Here is a 19,726-nt window from a genome sequence, read left to right as displayed (position 1 = left end):
CTGGCGGGCAACTCTAGTCGACTAACCGTCAGGTAAATATTGACCGAGCGGGATATTGCTCCCGATGCTTGTTTGTTTATTTCAATACCCGTGACCGATGGGCTTGATAGGGGGTTGCTGTATGCACAGGGAGAAGGGAAACGAGACACACACGGCCGCACACTTTCCACATCTCTGTATGTGTCGTGTGTTTTTCGTCTCTACACAGATACACGCATATACGTCAGCCAGGATTGCATGTTTCGCGCGTATCACACACGGATGCACACGTTTAAAAAGAGAAGATAATTCCGTATAGTTAGGTGGAGTGTAGAAACGCCTCGACCAGGAAAAAGAAACGCGTAGCACGGTGTCCACTCGAGTCCATTTATATCCGAGTGATATATCCACTCGAGACTTCCTTGAGAATCGTCCGGCCAGCCAAACCACGACGACAACGCCGATGACCATTGGGACAACTCTCTCAAACTCTTTCTATCGTTCTTTCGACGATACTCTGTATTCTGTGTTTCTTCTTCTGAAGAACAATCTGACCAGGTCATCGTTTTTCTTTGGAGAATATCAGACGATCCGACAGATATTCCGCGTTACATCTTGGGTCTCGTTATCACGATGTGGGAAACCTCATTGAATAGGCAGGTGATTGCTTGGTCGACAAGTTAAAACGAGTTTCGCAGGCTTTTTATTTTGGTTTTTAATATTACCCTCTGCTAGCGTTACTTTGCGTTTAGTTCTTATATGAAGGTTTTTGCAGGATTGCAGACTGAGAAGCATGCGAGAGAAATACGCTTCGTGGAATAATCGAATTCAATGAAACCGTAACTCTCGATGTACTTACTTATTAGAGCTTCTTGGGAAAAGTATAATTCTATTTCATATATTTATGAAATTCTTGTTACAAAAATTCTGACGTAAACGACGCAACGCGATATGTCCTTCCTCCAAACGATTTGCTATACTGATGATATTATTAACGTTATTATTGTTAATATTAAAATTATACTTTGGCCAGAAACTTTTAATATTCGGTGCATACGTATATTTTGCTTTTATTAGTATACGCTGATTTTCCATTGCTTGTCGTTAGTTTACTGTATGCGTGTACAGTTGTTTCAGTGACTGTACATCGATATTAAGCAAGAAACGTCGAATTGACCATTAATCAACATATTAAAAAAAATGTCGCTAAAAATCGATCGCTGAGTACACACCGATGATTGATTGTATATTCTATTTTTTGCAGTGCTAAACATAACCTTTTCTCTCCTAATCGACATGTGGAGACACTCGAGAATTAATTTGACTATCGCTCACTCAAGAAAAATTCACGTAATTACAGACTTGAACACGTTGCATGCGCTACCGGTTACCTGATAAACTGCTTGGCTTCGTAAAAACTACAGTTTCTTTCCACGATGACATAGTAAGCTTCCGTAATAGCTCGACGAGGTGGTTAAAACGCGCAGCCTGAAATAATTAAAACGTTCGGCAATTTCCCCCGGTAGGATTCTTATTTTCCGCTAAACGAAACCAGTGGTTTCAGCGGCACGGTAATTCGCGCCATTAAAACAGTATAAACTTCTTGCACATGGCGGTGGGAAGGGTTGTTAGCCAACGGCGATGTTCGTTTTTCCTTTTCGAGTTTCTTTTTCAAGGCTCGCCTCGGTTAAGCGTTGCCTCACCCGTTGCGTCGCGTTTATCGACACCGCAATCTTCCGCTGGAATATCGTTGCATAATTCGCGCGCCGCGAATATCATTATCACGAAAGCTGAGAAGCGAAGAATTTCAATGAAACGCGCCGCGTTACGTGAACGCCACGCGTGTACAATCCTCTTCAGAAGTATTAGAAATTAGGACACTTGCTGTATTCGCGTGTAAAATCTGATAATCGACGCAGATTATAACGAAGAGGATTAAAACGCCAGAATTTTGGTATAGTTGAAGCTCATTTATACGAAGCTATCGTGAGATAAATAGTTTTATACGAGCCTCTCGGAAACCATATCAACGAATTTCGTTCTAATAAATTTCATAATTGCAGCATTTGCACCCCCATGGATAATGATTTATTAATTAATGATATCAATCATACGGTTAATGTTGTTAATGATTTATAAATTGCAGGTTGTAGAATTTCGTTAGCGATGTATAATTGTAATTTGTAAGATTTAGTTGCAACAGTTCGTTTATTGTATTATTAAACTTGCTACGTGTGACTTGTAAATTGAACGTATCACCGATAATATCGGTATTTAACCATGCAAATAGCCCTGAGTAGACGACTGATATTCAAGCTTTTAAAAAAGCGATATCTTAATTCCATAAATTTATTCCAAGATATATCGAAAAGTCGTTTGTTCCTATTTTTCAATTCACGTAATTCATCGCTATGGTGCCTTCTGAACGATCCATGTATACTTCAAGTTCATATTTCCAACAATTCTTTATAATAGTTCATCGATCGTAAAAGTTCATTGATTGCTATTTATAATTTTTTCGCTCGCACAATAGAAGTTGGCATTCAACTGTCTAAGTGAAATCTAATCGGCAAAAGTTCATTGAATTAAGCGTTAACTAGAATGTCATGCGACCGTCGTTATAATATTGAAAATATGTGCTATCATCGTCTCAAATTTCAAATTAAAGGTTGTAATAACCTCGTAATGATCTCACCAGCTTACTTCATTTCCCGCCAATGTCGTAATACTTATGAACGAACGTGTACACACGTTGAATGCACGAGCTATTACGCGATCATGAGCGTCGCCTTTTACCGCCTTCCCTCACTTTTGTTTTGTCTGTTTTTCCGTATGTAACGGTAATAATATTCAGCCAGACTCTCGCTAAATAGTCGGTTACAACTACCGCGATAACCATCTTATTACTCGAACGATTTACTCCGTTGTACCGGATGTTTCGTAGCTTTTCGAATGTAAAAGGTCGCGATATACGCCACGCAGGGACTACACGCGATTAGAATACGCGTCGGCTAACTTTACGACTCGCGAACGTCCGTATTATAACGGTAATGAACCGTTCTCTTTCCGTTTCGTGGCGTACAGCCGTGCTTTCTTCAGCCTCACCCTAAAAATTCCTATCTTTTGACTCGATCTCCGAACCACGTTCAACACAGCCTCTTTTGCTTTTCCTATGAACCATAATCTGCACGCGACGCGCGGCTTCACGCACGAAGAATGCCATTTGTGATGCTAAACGGTCGTCAGCCCCTTGGAATAGCGATAAAGGTCTCGTTGGCGCGCGTTTCAAAGAGCTCGGTGAATGACTGCTGGTGAATTACGAAAGTAGCTAATTTCTTCTTAATCGTTCTTATAATAATGTACGAAGTTGCCACTTAGACCTTTAAAAGCTACCTTTTTCTATCGTGTTACGATCTTAGTATACCGACGATGAGGTTGAAATAAATTAACGGACAACCGAGTGGTTCAAGAAGGAAACTAAATGTTTCGTAATAGAGTTTATCTTACATTTGCAAATCAACTGCATCCACGTCTGGTTATTTTTATTTCTCAAACTTCAGGTTTAGGCGTCAAAGTAAATCTACTTTTACAGCAATTGCTACTTTCTAAATTACAGATTGAATTAAAATTTTGTTCTCTACAACGTGAGCAAAATCCTTATGGTTATAGATGGTCAAATAAGTATTACGTTGTCTATTCTACGTACTGACTCCATACGAAAACAGACTAACTTCATACTTGTTGATTATTAAAAGATGGCTAAAAGAAGGATAGTTTAATAGCGAATAATCGATGTTTAATATATTTATAATATGATTCATACAATGTATCGAATTAAAAAATTAATTTCCTCTTAAAAGGAAGAAAAAATCCGACTTATACATTATCCGCTTATAATCTTCACGTACAACTGCTACAAAAAAAAAAAAAAAAAATTGAAAATTCCTTCAACGAACACTGAAAACGATCATCCTTGACCAAGCCATTTCTCTTCTAAGCTGAAAACAATGCAGTAGTCAATGGGCGATCAGCGAATCGATTCTCTTGAGCGAGCATCGATGAACAACGTTCGTCAGGCGAAAATGAACACGTCTGCTCGTATGTGGTGCGACGCCGCCAGGGCATCGAATAATCGTGGGCATGTGCGTGAGAGCGTGGCGGCGATCGAGTGACCGTAGAGAGGTTCACGGGGGGACGCGTGTGTGGAGGCCGCGTGGGCGTCGATACACCTTCTGAACACGCGCGCGATGGAACGCAGGACGCAACAACGCCACGTACACCATAATAGCGGTCCACGTGGCGTGGCAGACAGCCTGTCCACGGACGCACGTGTTCCTCGGCACGTTGTCGGCAATGGTAGACACGCATACACCTTGTAAACCCGGCCGGCGTCGACCCAACAGAAACAATTAAGCTTAATTAATAACTGCTAATCCATGCACCCCCGACCCCAGGTCTCGACGTCCACGTAACGGATCGCGGCTCGTTCGTCCCTATATACACGTGCCAAACCCTATGTACATATACATAGAAGGCGTACAAATGTATATAAACAGAAGCAAACCCAGCCACAACACGCGAACATCGATAGTACACATACGAACAACGATCGCGTACACGTTATTCGATGGACGGAGCTGGTCCGCATGCAATCTCGTTAATTACCTTGTCGATTCGTTGTTGCACGTCTATCGACTTTCACGCGGCCGCCAACGTAAGAGCCGCTTCCGATACGATCGCGCGGAATTACCGGAATAAGCCGGCTGTTGCGTAAGAATCGGCTATTTTAGGGCAGACCCTGATCCGCCGAGTAAAAGCATTTTGCGGTGGCGCGCGAAATTAATGCCGTTTGCGGTCGAACCAGCCGATCTGGCCGTGCCGATGTTTCGAGCAGGTGAAATTAACGAGATTTCCTCTTACCCTCTGCGGTATTTATTTTCTTTTTCCTCTTCTCTTTAACAGTATTGCAGCCTGTAGATTGTTGTGTAACGCGAGCATATTTCTTTGGATGCTAACGATGCTGTAAATTGAGTTTCCTTTTTCGTTGCTTTCAATACCTGCTTTGAACGTTTTCGAAAACGTTCGAGAACGTGAAATTAACGAGATCCGCTTTCGCGTCGCTCTTTTCCTTTTTCGACGATTCTCTTTCACTTTTTTAATTCTCTTTCAGTAGGATCGTAACTTGCGAGTTGACGCGTAAGACGGACATCCAGTCTTCCTTTCGATGGGAAAGGTGTAATTGGAATAAATTGACAGGACTCTTTCTTTATATTCAACTCTCAAAATTGTACTATTTTACACTTACAACGTTGTCGTTCGCTCGATCTACCTAATGGATGCACCATTGTTTCAATTTCGATTTATATGCTTAATTGCTCGTAACATTTACAATCGTCGTTCAGATAAAATTAGAAAAACAGAAAATATCGAACAACGATTCGTTTGAAACCGCGGATATAATGAGGTGGATAATTTTAATGGGTTTCTTACGATATTGCTGGGCTAGCGGATCTTTGCGTGTATAATTGGAAAGGATATTGCGGTCGTTACGATTATTGTTATTGTTCGCTATTATTATCGTCCGTGCATGGCAATTAGCACGCCACAAAAATACGGCCAATTATCGCATAATGAAACCCCATTAATTACTACGTTTTTTTCATTAATAAAGCCGGCGAGTTTCCGAATCGCAGACAACCGCGTAATTATGCACCAGTTCTTTAACAGACTGTTTTACGCCGTGTGGCCGCGTCAACGCGTTTCACGTGGTTTCGTCGCATTTTCTACGTGTAATAACGTCGAAAGACAAGATTGAATTCAGCCAGTGAATTCTCAAAGGTCAGCGGTTATACTGGCAATACCATAGATCTAATGTCGTTCGCGAAACAGCAACGTGAGTCAGGCTTTTATCGATGTTTAAACTTTCGTCTCGCCTATCTGATCACACGAATTGCGATACAAATATTTCTCGAGTTTATTCCGCGTAAATAATTCATAGTTGCACATGGATATACGCGCAATCTGATTACTATCGGTATATCACGTAATTGAAGTTCTACAGTTTTTATGCGATGTCATCCGAAACTTGGAATTTAGAATAACTAAAATATTTTTATTTCATGCTGAATAGCGCGTTTTCATTTTTTCTATCAGGATACTGGATTTCTCGTTAACCATATATGTTACTTTTATCGATTAATTTTTCATTTATTATTTATCAACAACCTGAGATCGAAATATGACTATATATTCCCATTGTATTAACACTATGCCGTATTAATGATAAATTAATTATATATCTAGTATTACACATTAGAGTACACGTTAGCTGTTAAAAATCACGAATTGGAGGAAAATTAACGCAACTACCGAGAATTTTACATATACATCGCGTGTTTCTAACGCCATATTTCTCGAGTTTCCACTTCGATCGAAGTGGAACCGTCTTAAAAACGAAGGAACAAACGTTTCCATTCAACCGTAGTCGCTCGCCTGGAAATACAATGTGCCAGGTCAATTACAATCACAGCAATCCATTGAACACGTTCGACCCTCTTCGCATTCAAAAAATCCTCTTTCCATCTCTCGCGCGATCACCCCGAGCTAGTTCGCCGATTTCACGCACGACCAATCCGAAGATTACACGTAACGCAGGACTGTATACAACCACCACAACAACAACCAAGTAGAATCGACGACCTATCGGCTAAAAGACAAACTCGACAGGGTTTGAGCGTCACTGTCCAACACTTGATTACGTCAGTTAAGCGGTCGCGGCTCAATTCCGGCTACGAGCTAGCCAACCCTCTTTCGAAACTACCCTGCCACCCACACCCGCCCTTTGTCCGTGACCGTCTCTATTTCCTCCCTGCCGTGCTCTGTTCCTCGTCGTCCGCCTCGTTTCTCCGTTTGCAAAGCCAGCGTGGACCCCTCGAGCTTCCGTCGTTGTTTGCCACCACCGGTTTCTCCCCTCGACTGTCTATCTGTCTATCTGTGGACTCGTGAACTGATACACGTACAACCTTAACACTCTAAGGCTTTAGCTAAGGCTACTTCCACACAAAGATAACGGGTGTCGAGATAAGTACGTGTGTGGGATACGCGACCTAGAACCATCTTGCTGAATAGTTTTCAATTTACCAAGTAATAATATTAGCAAATTGACGAATTCGAAATTCTGCGTTGCTATAAATCTCCTGGTGTACGGGCTTCTTTCATATCCTAAAGGCTAAGATTGCGCGGATGTCGAGATACAACACTGTTGCACGATAATTTATCAAGTAATAATGTTGGACAAATTTATTCTCTCTGATTAAAGAAGAAAACTCGACCTTGTTAGTCTTTTTTCGCGTCTATGAATATATGTATCAAGTTGTCTGGAAAGTTTCTTTCGTTTTATGAGGAAATAATAAACGCATAACGTTTTTTGTTTTATATTATTTTGTCGAATTACGATCCATTTTGTTCTGTTGAGATAAACACCGCGACAGACTTGCTTTCACGTTTGTACGAAGGTGTATTGTTGTAAAAAACACGTTTGTGAAAGCAAGACACTTTCTGGACAACCTAATTCCTCTAACACGCACGACTATACTATATATATTTGTTCGATTATACGATACTTCTCTCGTCATTCGCCAAACCGAACTGCTGTCTATTCCCATGTGTAGCCGTCTTTACACCTCGTACTCTCTCGCTTCGTTCTTACACTCATTTTGTTTTCTTTTTCTATTCTCACTCCTATCTCGTCTCTGGTACGTTGCACGTTCGATCACGCTAAATTTGAATGCTATCCACGTGACAAAAAAATCAAATCGCTCTATATGTCTGGACGAGCCATTACGTCGTTATGTTTCGCCTGTCATCTTCGACAGAAAAAATGAAACTCGCTCGGTACACAAAGTCAGTGTCGCGGTAGTCTATCACTCGAAAATTGCCGTATGAACGCTTTTACATGCGGTACATGTAGCTACGTACATCAGTATCCGTTATACGTGAATCAAGATATATCAGAACCAGTTATAGGTGTGTAAGAGCGCTAACGTTCACAGTATCGTACACGCGTGAACTAATATGCACATACTCGTTGTCAGTTGCTCTCGCATAGGTTGGTATCGAGCCTGTCGTTCGGCCTCCAGCAGCGCTCACCTCGGAGCCTCCTCGGTTCGAGGCACTAAACGTAATTAAACGGATAGTTTCCGCATTAGCCGCGATTGGATAATCATTCATCGATTATCTCGGCTATGCGGGGTGACAGACAATACGTGCTCGTGCGCAACGTCCTCGCCGAGAACGTGTGCACGATGTAGGCGTTCGTCGCACGAACACCCATCGCGCCTCCTTTCCCCTTCAGGAAACGCGTGCATGCACAACCATAAATTTTAGCGTTAATTCACCCTCGAAACGTTGCACGGTTTTACTCGCAAGCTGAAACGGGCCCATAGAGAAATTTTACTTTTTAACAGGTTTAACCTGGGCAAAAGACGCGTTAATTCGCCGTTTATATAGATTGCCACATAATCTAATCTGTTAATGGGGAAGAACGTATTAACTTGTCAATTGAATTGCCAATATCTTGGATACAGTAATTTCTTTATCAGATATCTTGTATACGTCTCATTTCATTTCTGTTCAAAATAAATTGTATCGTAGTCATATTTCCAAGGATTAAAACCAACCTACTTGAAATTCATTTGTCTTTATTAACTTTTACTTTTGGTGATTGTACGAGTCCTTGGTCGATCAATGACGTGGTTTAAGATTCCTTATCTTTTCACTTACATGTCGTTTCAAGGATTAAAGTTGACCTAATTGAAATTGATTTGATTGATTAATTGGATAATCGATTAGCCACTTAGCACATGTTCCCGCCACATATGTACACGCGCATAGCGTTACCAATTCGAAACGTTTGATAATTTATTAAATACCATATCAAATACTCGCCTTTGAATATTTTATATATTTTTCCATATCGTACTCATTCTACGTATACGGTAGCATAAAATGTCACAATTTAACGATTGTAATCGAACGTTCGCAAAAGTTTCGTTGAGATAAACAATGCACCGAGTACGAATGAAACCTATAACCACTGAATAAGAATTAAAAGTCTCACACAGAAATACGCGACGCCTTTTAATCGCGCGACTGTTTACCGACACCAGCAACGGCTCCTCGTATCTTGGATCGCGACTCGACGGGGTGATTTATCTGGCAGAAATTACCGATAATTATTTCGCTCGTCTGGCCGCGGCCGCCACGCAGCCAGTTTCGAGTGAAACGTCCCCGTTGACGTTGATTACACCGCAACTCACGAGACCAGTGGAGGAACGAAAGAGACGGTGAAGCGAAGTCGAAGGCCGATCGCAGATATCCCGAGAGGGTTGCTTGTTCTTCGATAATGCGGGCCGGTTTACGTGCCACGAATGGGAGGGTGTTTCGTGCTTCCGTCTGCCAAGCCTTCACGATGGAATTAAGATTAATCCCTCGAATTGCTTCACGGGATTATTTAAGATGCTTCGATGTTACCGGTCGGACGCGCGAATTAACAGCTTGATGAATTACCCTCGACTCACCTGTCGGCTTTTGGAGTAAAAAGGAATGTTGTTATCGCTGGTAAGGAGGAAGTGTTAATGCGAACTTGAACTCTTTATTCTCGTGTTTCAGTTGGTTGATGGTGAGATTTTTTCGCCGAGTTTTTTCACACCGCCTCTGTTCCAAGAGCGACGATAGGCGTTGATAATGTCGTGAGTTATATTTAAATGTTTGTACACGATTACAGATTTAGTGGCCAATTATACGTCGCAGGTTTAGATTATAATCGAAGGTATAAAAAAAAAGAAAGAATCGAAGACTTAGCTCAAGTTTTCTGTAAAGGAACGAGAGAGGGAAAGAGGGAAAAGAAGGATGAATACGAAAGAAAGGGTGTAAAGGGAAGGAAAAAAATCGAAGAAAGATACGGAAAAAGAAAGAAAGGTAGAATCTGGAGAGGAAAAAATGAAAGGGATGATGAAGCAATAAAAAAAGGAAGACAAGGGAGGTCAGAGAAGGGAGAAAATGAAAGGGTGTAAATATAAATTATTATATTAGTTTGTAATATAAATTCATGCTGTTTTAAAATCAAATATAGAAATATATGTTACAAGCTGACATACGTATCATACGAATCTGTTTAACATTTGTTATAGCATGCCATTCTAACGACCGATAATCTGCTTAAAACCGATCGATTATTTACCATAACGCTTAACTTCCATTAGCCCAAAATGTTGATATTAACCTACCATAATCTTTGGTCTTTCGACGCCGAGTTAACGCTATTAAAATTTACGACTATTAAGTGCCGGCAATATATCAGAACCACGAACGCATCAATCTCGAGTCCCATGACCAATGAGAATCATTAACAGCAGATGCTATGACTCCATCACTTCCGGTGTAATAACGCCGCTCCCTCGATCAGCATAACGTGCATAACGCTACGCTAAAGATACTAAGATCATACGTGGCAGCAAGAAAATACTGAAATTCCCGCAGTGTAATATTATCTTTCCAAATTTCCAAATTCGAAGTTTCCATTACAGCGTGAAATTTGCGGTCCTTAAATACCAATATCGACTCGGTTTACCGAATCATAACACCAACGTACGAAATTTTCATTATACGATCAGCTCGTCCTCAAATACCAATTACGTGAATTCATCGAATCATAATATCAACGTACGATCGTTATACAGCTATCTTTACAGCAAAGTTGCAATCCTTAATTATCAATATCAGCTCGATTCATCGAATCGCAACGCCATTTTGACACCAATTTTCATTACTCTGTCAAATTTGCAATGCCTAAATACCAATATCACTTCCACTCGTTGGATCATAATAGCATCGTACGAACGTTGCGCATGACTTTGCAACAAAGTTTCGACCCTTAAATCCAGTCTCAACTCGATCATCGAAACGCAATACCACCGTACGAAGATTACACAGTTCGACCGGTAATATCACAATTTTCCATAATTCCAGATTTCCATCCGCCATATATTTCATTGCCCCAGCATCACAATTATCAAGCCCCGGCGCATACGTTTCATTACCCGACCATTACCATTATCAAAGCCAGGCACATACGTTTCATTACTTCGCTATCACCGTCATCAATCCCGAGCATGTACTTGACTAAAAAACCGTCGCCAAACTCCCAATCGCGGTCTCGAGAATCCCGACGATCCTTAATCACGCACGGGACGTTGTCTTTTTTTCGATCGGACTAGCGGATCTCTCCATCATCATCCTCGTTCCTCGACACCGTTCCCGATTACCTGAAGCCATCCTCGGATCGAACGTTTCAATCTTGCATCAAGACCATTCCATAGAAAGACAACACGAACATGGTCTTTGATGCCGATCGAACGAACACGAGTATGTCGATCTTTTTGCACAATAATTTAGCAACTAATAATGTTAGCGAATTGACAAATTGCGGATCGTAAGTTATAGACTTCTCTTTGATGGTTTTATAATTTTGTAAGGATGATTGGTAATTTGTAACATTTCATTTGATGTATCAAGGAATTTGTTGCTGTTATACAAGACAATTTGTTGATATAAATAATTTATAATTTGTGACTTGCAAAGTTTTACTAATAATACTAGTTTAATTGCGCGAGAATATGAAAAGTTTCTATTTTATAAAGCTTCGATTTATATTGCAATTTACCTATCGATAAATCCTTTAAATGCTTTATTGGAAAACCTTTCCGATTAGCCGATGCAATTCTCGAATCGAACGTTTCGATCGTACAGCAGCACCAATTCCACCTTCACATTTTTTATACCAAGATACCTGTAATTTGTAATTTACAGTGACTACGGTATTTTTCTATTTAATCTAACATTTTCAATTTAATTCAAATCAAAATTCACTTTTTTATTAACACAAACATCGTTACACCTGAAATATATTCATCAAATATATTTACTCGACCATTACGTTCTTAAAAAATAAAAAAATATCATATACCAATCAACTCGCTAACTTTTAGCTTTGGATGGAGTTCAATCGAACTAATACTTCTATATACTTAAGCTTCATTTATCGAATATCCTCACAGTACATAAATTATTTATTAAATAACCGAAATTAATATCCACATTTTTGCGTAAACAAACCACACACACACACACACACATATATATGTCGGAGATGAAAGAACATCGGGGCCTTTCCTTTGGAATTTTTGAAAAAATTCTCAATACTTTAATCTAGACTTTTTATTATAGCGGTACTTAAATAAGGAAACTTAGAAGTAGGTGTTTATGATTTAATCCGATTATGTTCGCCCGAAATTTACGACAGTAGGCTTGGGCTCGAAGTGACACATCTGGTCGCTAAACATAGCCACGATCACGGGATGGACGTTTCTGCCCAAAAGAGGTATGACCTAGTTTTTTTTTTCTTTTTTATTTATTTGTTGAAATTACAATCAATTCTCGCGTTGAGAATTTTCAGTAATTTTTCTGGCGCGGCGCAGTGACATGGCTGTTTATTTAGAATAAGTTAATACTTATTATAGATAAGTATAATTTATAAGTATTATAAGTAAGTGCATACGCTTAATTTGAATAACTAAATGAATCTAGCGTTTAGGTCTAGCGGGTAGTGTCCTAGTTGTATAGCTCTCCTTAAAAATATAGTTGACCAAAGGGCTACAAAGAGATACATAGAAAAGTACGCGAGTGCAGTTCCACTTGGACTTTCGACAAGTAAGGAAGCGCCTTTTGCTATTCTCTTGACCGTGTATACCTTATTGAACCTAAGATCATTGTCATTAGCATCTAATCGTCACGGTTAATTGTCAAATTCTGTAATAGTCATATAATCACCTTGTGAATTTGTAATAGTCATATAATCACCTTGTAATTGTCAAATTCTGTAATAGTCATATAATCACCTTGTGAATTTATTATTATATTCATTTAGTGACTAAGTAATCATTGTTATTTTAACACAAGCCTTTAGCGACAGCTTATTTGTTTATTGCTAGTGAACTTGATTCTGTAATAATCATATTGGTACCATTAACTATCATCTATATTGTATAAAGGAAAAAATGGCTAATCCAAATGAAGGTTTGTTAAACGCCCCTATATATACTTAACAAAATTTTATCGATACCTATTTCCACTACCTGTACATTTATTTTTCTCTCTAACTGTATATTCCATCTATCGATCGCTTTCGATCACCCGAACCTATCCTCGAATCCAATGTTTCAATCATAAACCAGGATCAATTCCACGAGGTGAGAGACAGAGAGAGAGGGAGGAGAGGAGCAAAACACGGTCTTCGAAGTCGATCGAACGAACACGAGTATCGCGTGCAAAGGATCGCGTGTGGTGGCCGTGCGTGAGTATATGCGTGCGAAAAACAGTCTCTGGGTTCGCGAAGTCGTGTCGGTCGAACACCCCGGGGAAAGATGGTGGTGCGGGTTATGCAAAAGCTCGGATCTCGATGGCCACGTCGTGAATTATGTAAGGAGGACGGCACGACTCTCTAATTAATACGACTTCTCGTGACGATCGGTAAGGGGAATCGGACGGGCCTAACAGCGATTTGCTGTTCGAATTCCACGGCTGTCTGCACGCAACGCAAACGCGGATTCAGCTTCTGGACGATTGGTTTTATCTTTGTAAAGCGGTTTTTAGGACGAACGTTTTACCGAGAAACGGCAGACTTGAATTCTGTGAGAAAATAGTATTTAAATGATTTGGGCAGGTAGGTTTAGGCGAGAGGAATATTCCTTCACTGAGAATCATTGCGATGTAGATTTGATTTTAATGTTATTTAATTTGTAAGTAAACTCGCGATATTATATTAGGTCGTATGAAAAGTTTCTTTCGTTTTAGAAGGAAATAATAGATGCACATTTTCGGTTTTATATTATTATTGAAATATGTATAATTTTATGTGCTAGACTAGATTGACCGCGTAGTAGTGATACGTGTATGTGAATATCAGTGTGTGTGTGTATGTGTATGCGCGGCGTCTCGAAAACAAAGGAATGTAAACTGTTCAGTCGGCTAACAGTCTGGTATGGAAGAAGGTGAGACGCGTGCAAGTGTGTATCGATGAATATCTTTGAAATCGTTTATCAAATAAATATATAACTATTCTAATATAAATTCTAAGTGTAAATTTAGCGTCCCTATATCATTATTTCGGCTATTAAGATCCAAAATTCTCAACAATTATTTTATCGAATTACGTATGATTTATTTTGTTCTATCAGGATAAAGATTACAACGTTCGACAGATTAGGTTTTATGTTTGTATAAAGATGCGTCGTTGTAAAAGACGTGTCTGTAAAAGGAAGATACTTTTCGGACAACCTAATACTTAGCACGACTACTTTCATGTTACTTGATGTACAACAAAATTAAGTCTGACGAATGCATTCCATTTTTTTGGTTTACGGAGAATGAAATAATTGCAATGTATAAGCTTCGTAGCACGTTGTATTATTATTATTATTTTATTTTTTCCACGCACTGCACGTGTATGTGGATATATATATATATAAATTTTATTTCTAACTTACAAATTATTACAACTAGAGCAATAATTATAACATGTTGAATTACCATGATTATTTTAATATCATTTAATTTGAATAAAAATTTTTAATGAATCAATTTTGATAAATAATATGGTAATATTGCGATTACGAATTTTATCATGTACAATTTCATATGTTGTTATCTATGGAAATGACTTTTTGTATTAGAGTCGCGTCATGTATACGTTTTTCTCTTAAAAGTGTCTTTCGATGTTCAACGATATTTACTAATAAAATGTTGAATAAATTTTAATACATTACATTTGCGAAATTTTTATACGAACTCATGGAAACATAGTGAAAAAGTAGTAATCAATTATATTAGCAATAACAAATATAAATGTTAAGAAAGGTTGATCTTACAAATTGGGATTATCTATATACAATTTTCAATTAGACTAGAAAGCAATTTATTATACGAAATAACTTTCTTATATCCTTTTTTTACATCTCACAGACGTCCTATCTTTTAAAAGCATCACATAAAACAACATCATCGTTTACATTAATTTCATCTACTTTCAAATTCGAATATTCCTCTCGAACATAAAGCTTCGTTTTATTAATCACGATCGATCATACGACCAAAGCAACGCGCTGTTATTTCTCACATAACTTTACCATCTTCGAAAAAACACCATCCCTGAAACAATCCTCCGTCGATACTTATTCTAATCAACTATCAAATCTAACTTCTCTCTTCAAACGTGAAACATGGATTTATTAATTACAATTCATAATCAAAGGAAAAACATAACGTTATTCTTCCACCATATACAACGTTTCCATCTTATGGAACGCAGCAGTTGAAACAATCCGTCCGTTCATATTTTAATCAACTTTTAAATCCGCCGAAACTTTCTTTCCCAAACACGGGATTTCGATTTACCGAAATGCATAACTCTTCTGCAGCTCGGCGCGTTCGTTCATCGCGGTTCCAATGTTTCGACGGTGGGCGTCGTATAAAATCGTTAAACTGGTTAGCCGCGGGAAGTGTAACTCAGTCGATACCGGTGGAAATGAAGTGGAAAGCCCGTAATATCGGAACAAGCTGTGCCACGGTAAATAAGAAGCAAACAAACCGCACGAAGTCGATTCTTTCACCCCCATCCTCGGTGTTACGTTCTGTTTTTCCTCGTCCCCTTTTTCCACAGAACACCTTCCGATGCCCTTTTCCTTCGAGGTATACGATAAAACGTTCTCGCGTGAGAAAATGCTCGAGGGTTCGTAAAAAGACGCGGAACGAGCGAAGAGAAGAATGAAGTCGATCGGAAACGTCGAAAGGTTACCTTCCTCCTACTAACTTCTTCCTTCTTTCTTCTTGCCCTTCTTCTTCCTCTTCGACAACGTGTCCTTTTTTCTTCTTTCCCCGTCTCCCGCTCCCCCTTTCTTTTTTTTTTTTTTTCTTTACTACGTTCCCTTGCTTAGAACTCGGAACGGCCATTCTTCCTGCAGGCCGATTTCACTTAATTCGAGAGGAGTGCGCGAGTTTCGCGGAAAGGCAAAGGTCGGAAAAAGAAGAATGAGAAAAGAGGAACCTTAGAATTCCTCGTTCTGCTCGACGTTTATCCGAAGCCGCTACGAGGGACATAATCACGCCGCTAATCGCGCAAATGAATTCTTTCCCGCGCGCCGGATTTCAGAAGCTCCCCGTGTGAAATTTCCACGATGAACCGTGAGCAGTCTATGTTTGTAAGAATCAATTGGAGTAGGAGGCGTTGGTTACGTGAGATACGATTTAGCCAGTTTCTAGAGATTCGTAAAGGTAGATATATTCTGTTATGCATTATGTAATACTCGCTTTTGTATTTTTTCTCTCTCTTTTTTTTTTTAATAAGATAAGAATAATCGCGATTATCAGCGTGCAAGACGATGAAAGATTGTTCTGTTATTAGACCGCGCAATTTCGTTGCATTTAAACGTTTTGTAGCGGAATCGAGAGGATCTTCGTTTTGCGTAAATGTTGGCAAATTTATAAAGATTTCGCCTTCGTAATGAATTTTGCCACGGTGTTTTAATATATGTAGTATAATCGAGGAGCTTTCTATTTGACTAGAAAATACACTCGACATCTATACGTACGTACATTTTCATCATAGACCTACATATGTATAGTATCATACATGTATAGTACCATTCTGCTCTACGATCACTGTACCATATTCATTAAATCTTTTCTATTCTCCATGAATTCTCTGCCCTGGCAAAATTGTAGATTCGCTTTAATTTCTTTCCAGATAAATTTCCCATCTGTATTCCTAGCAGACTACTTTGCCAGTCTACCATAGCTGATATTAAAATACACATTTCCCCAGGTTCATTTTTCACACGCATATATGCACACGCTCTCCCCCTGTTTAAACACCCGTTTTCCATTTGCCACAATGTTGGACGAGCACACATTACCGATTTCAAAGGACAGATTCATTTGCTGAAAGGGATCGAACGCAGCGTGCAAGTGTCAGGAAGAAAGGCAGGATAAGGATTTGTCGAATAGAAGGGCCAGGGGAGGGGAAGAAGAAGAAAGGGATTTCAGGGTGGCTCAGGCGTTATAACGAATTCTTTTCGAATTCCATTATCGTCGCACGCTCCAATTATTCTCGTCGTTCCGAGGAATGATTTATCTCCCCTATTGTACGCCCTTCCTTTGATAGGAAGGCGCAGACTGTGGTCGTGTTTCGAATCAATTAACTTGGTGACGTCAGTCAATGCCACCATCCCCGCCTATTTGCGTGATCATTCCCCGTAGAAGCAGCTTATTGACTTATTAATTAAGGCTCGCTTCTTGTCGGAATTCGATTGGCGAGAACATCATGCCTGCTAATAATCACGAAGAACTAGGAACATCTTGAAACCTCTGACACGAACATTATTATCGAATAAGTTATCGCGAAGAAAATCTATTCCGTGGTGTAATCGGTTTGTAAACGATACGAAAATTGTCTATATAAAGAAGTGAATTTTTCGTTGTGTAAAATAATCATATTAAAAAACTGAAACAGAGGAGTTCGTGGAGGAAGCGACATAGCCGAGTACATTTTCCGTTATAGAATTTTTATCGAATGTATTACGTTCGTATAACGCGAACGCATTTGAAATTGATTAATTTTTTCCCGAGTAGCGGTCCAATAAATTACTCTGTTCTATCACTTAGCCGGAATTGAACGAGCAAATTTCGTATAAATAACCGCGATCGTTTCGCTGGAAAGAAAAACAAGAAATAATTACACGTTTTTGTTCAAAGAAAGCAGCAAAAATTTGTTATTACCATAACAAAACACAAACACTTTCTATAGTTTATTCAGCATCCTGTTTCAGAAAAATTCTCCAATAACACGTTGTTCCATGTAAGCTTCTACACCTGTACAATCGCACGTAACATTTTCTTCCGTGTAACTTTCTCTCGCCGCAAAAACCACGCTATGTAATTTTCGTACCGCCAACCCGATCGTTCATCACATTTGCACAGGGAATCGGTCGAAAACAGGTGGAAATTCTGGTAAATAAATGTGACGTCAAAAATACGGTTCCATCGTTGGAGCAACGAACGTGCTTTGATATGCGCGGCCCGCTTATCGCTAGCAAAACGGTTCCGTACGAAAGGAAATATTATTGCCGTGCATTATCGATAATTACTGTCGGCTCACTTACGGAATGGCCTTTAAAACGAAACTGACATTTATTAAACGGAATCGCGGGCCCGCCGCAGCGGTTGCGCCCGATCGATTACAGTCGTAATGAACGAACGCAAACGGCCACCAGAGCCGTACCAAAAGATCAGAACGCGGTACGCGTTGGTTTATACCGTATTTGTGGACGGCTCGTCCGGTAACCGTTGTTATCCCGCTCCTAATTCGACTAGCTGTTAAATTATTACCGGACAACCGGCATTTCGCGGCCAGTTACTGTGCTCGCTTTTGTTACACCGTCCTCATCATCGCGACGCGGTTACCTTTGCCATCTTTGTTATCATATTCGCGGTAACCAACCTCACCTCGGGCTAACTAACCAGGGGGATGAAACTTGTCGTTTATTCATCTCTGTGATCATTTGTGATTCAAGTAATTACGCAGCTCAGCGACTCTTTGTTAATTTTGCCCTTTTTGCTCGAGTCGCCATTTAGAAGCTTTGCTTATATTAGCAAAGAAAGAAAGAAATGAATTGCGGAAATTTGAAAATTTATCATCCTAGGAAATGAAACGTGACGAATACTTAAGATTTTGCCTTGGCCCATAAAAAGAACAGACTGTTAGGTGAGATGTGTAACTTGAACTCTCTGTTTGAAATTAATTTTCTGAAAGATTTACTCTTACTAATTGCTTATTTGATTGAAACTGTGAAGACAATATGTTGTAACAAACGGTGCACATATTGTTAGTTTTTAGTCGAACAAAATTGCCTTCAATTATGGTTGTATAACGAGTACTTCGTTCGACCAATCAGCAGGCAATTATATTTATTTTTAGGAGCAGAATCACAGCCCAGAAATGTAATCCAAACGTATCTGGATTGAAAAACTGAAAAAATATCCATATGGTAATTAAGCAAATTCTTTGAATCGAACGAAGACATTCTGTTTGACAATTAAAAAGCGTTTCCTTCCAAAAACGTGAAATCACTAAAAGAACATAGCGTAATTTAATGTTACTGGTACAACAAGTAAAAGTCATCGGTAACTCGTAACATCAAACATGTGTCACTGGAAAAGATCAAATCACTATTTCTCGCTACGCTTATGAACTTATTAATGAAAAACAGACGTAAAGCCGCGCGAACGTACGAATCAGCCATGTAACGCCATTCGTTACAAGAAATATTTATTAAAGGTCTAAAAGAAATGGGTTGAACATGATGAATTTATGATTTCAATCTACGAGGCGAATGACCAGGCACGCCTCATTTGTTCTAATATTTTTCTTCCATCTATCGAGGGAACCGACTGCACGTTAATAACCTGCACGATCGTATCGAAACGTCAGGAGATAATAATTGCCATCAGGAATGGTCGAACGAAAGGGGAAACGCTGTACGCTTTTCGAAATGGATCGGCCAATTACTCGCGAGTTCTTGTCTCTCTCTCTCTCTCTCTCTCTCTCTCTCTCTCTCTTTTTTTTCCCCCGATGTTT

The 19,726-nt window shown here is 39.4% G+C and overlaps 1 long non-coding RNA gene across 1 annotated transcript in view; it reads left to right on the top strand.

The window, feature by feature from the left end:
• The window catches only part of LOC117151774, a 10,532-nt gene extending 511 nt beyond the window's left edge, over positions 1-10,021 (top strand). The window contains exons 2-3 of the long non-coding RNA XR_004461890.1: positions 9,606-9,608; positions 10,009-10,021. This is a non-coding gene — a long non-coding RNA (uncharacterized LOC117151774). The remainder of the gene's footprint in view (positions 1-9,605; positions 9,609-10,008) is intronic.
• Positions 10,022-19,726: the final 9,705 nt, after the last annotated feature.

Source organism: Bombus impatiens, unplaced genomic scaffold, assembly GCF_000188095.3.
Source record: "Bombus impatiens unplaced genomic scaffold, BIMP_2.2 scf_0418, whole genome shotgun sequence".
NCBI lineage: Eukaryota > Metazoa > Arthropoda > Insecta > Hymenoptera > Apidae > Bombus > Bombus impatiens.
Note: the sequence above shows the minus strand (reverse complement) of the source record. Positions and strands in the feature narration are given on the sequence as shown.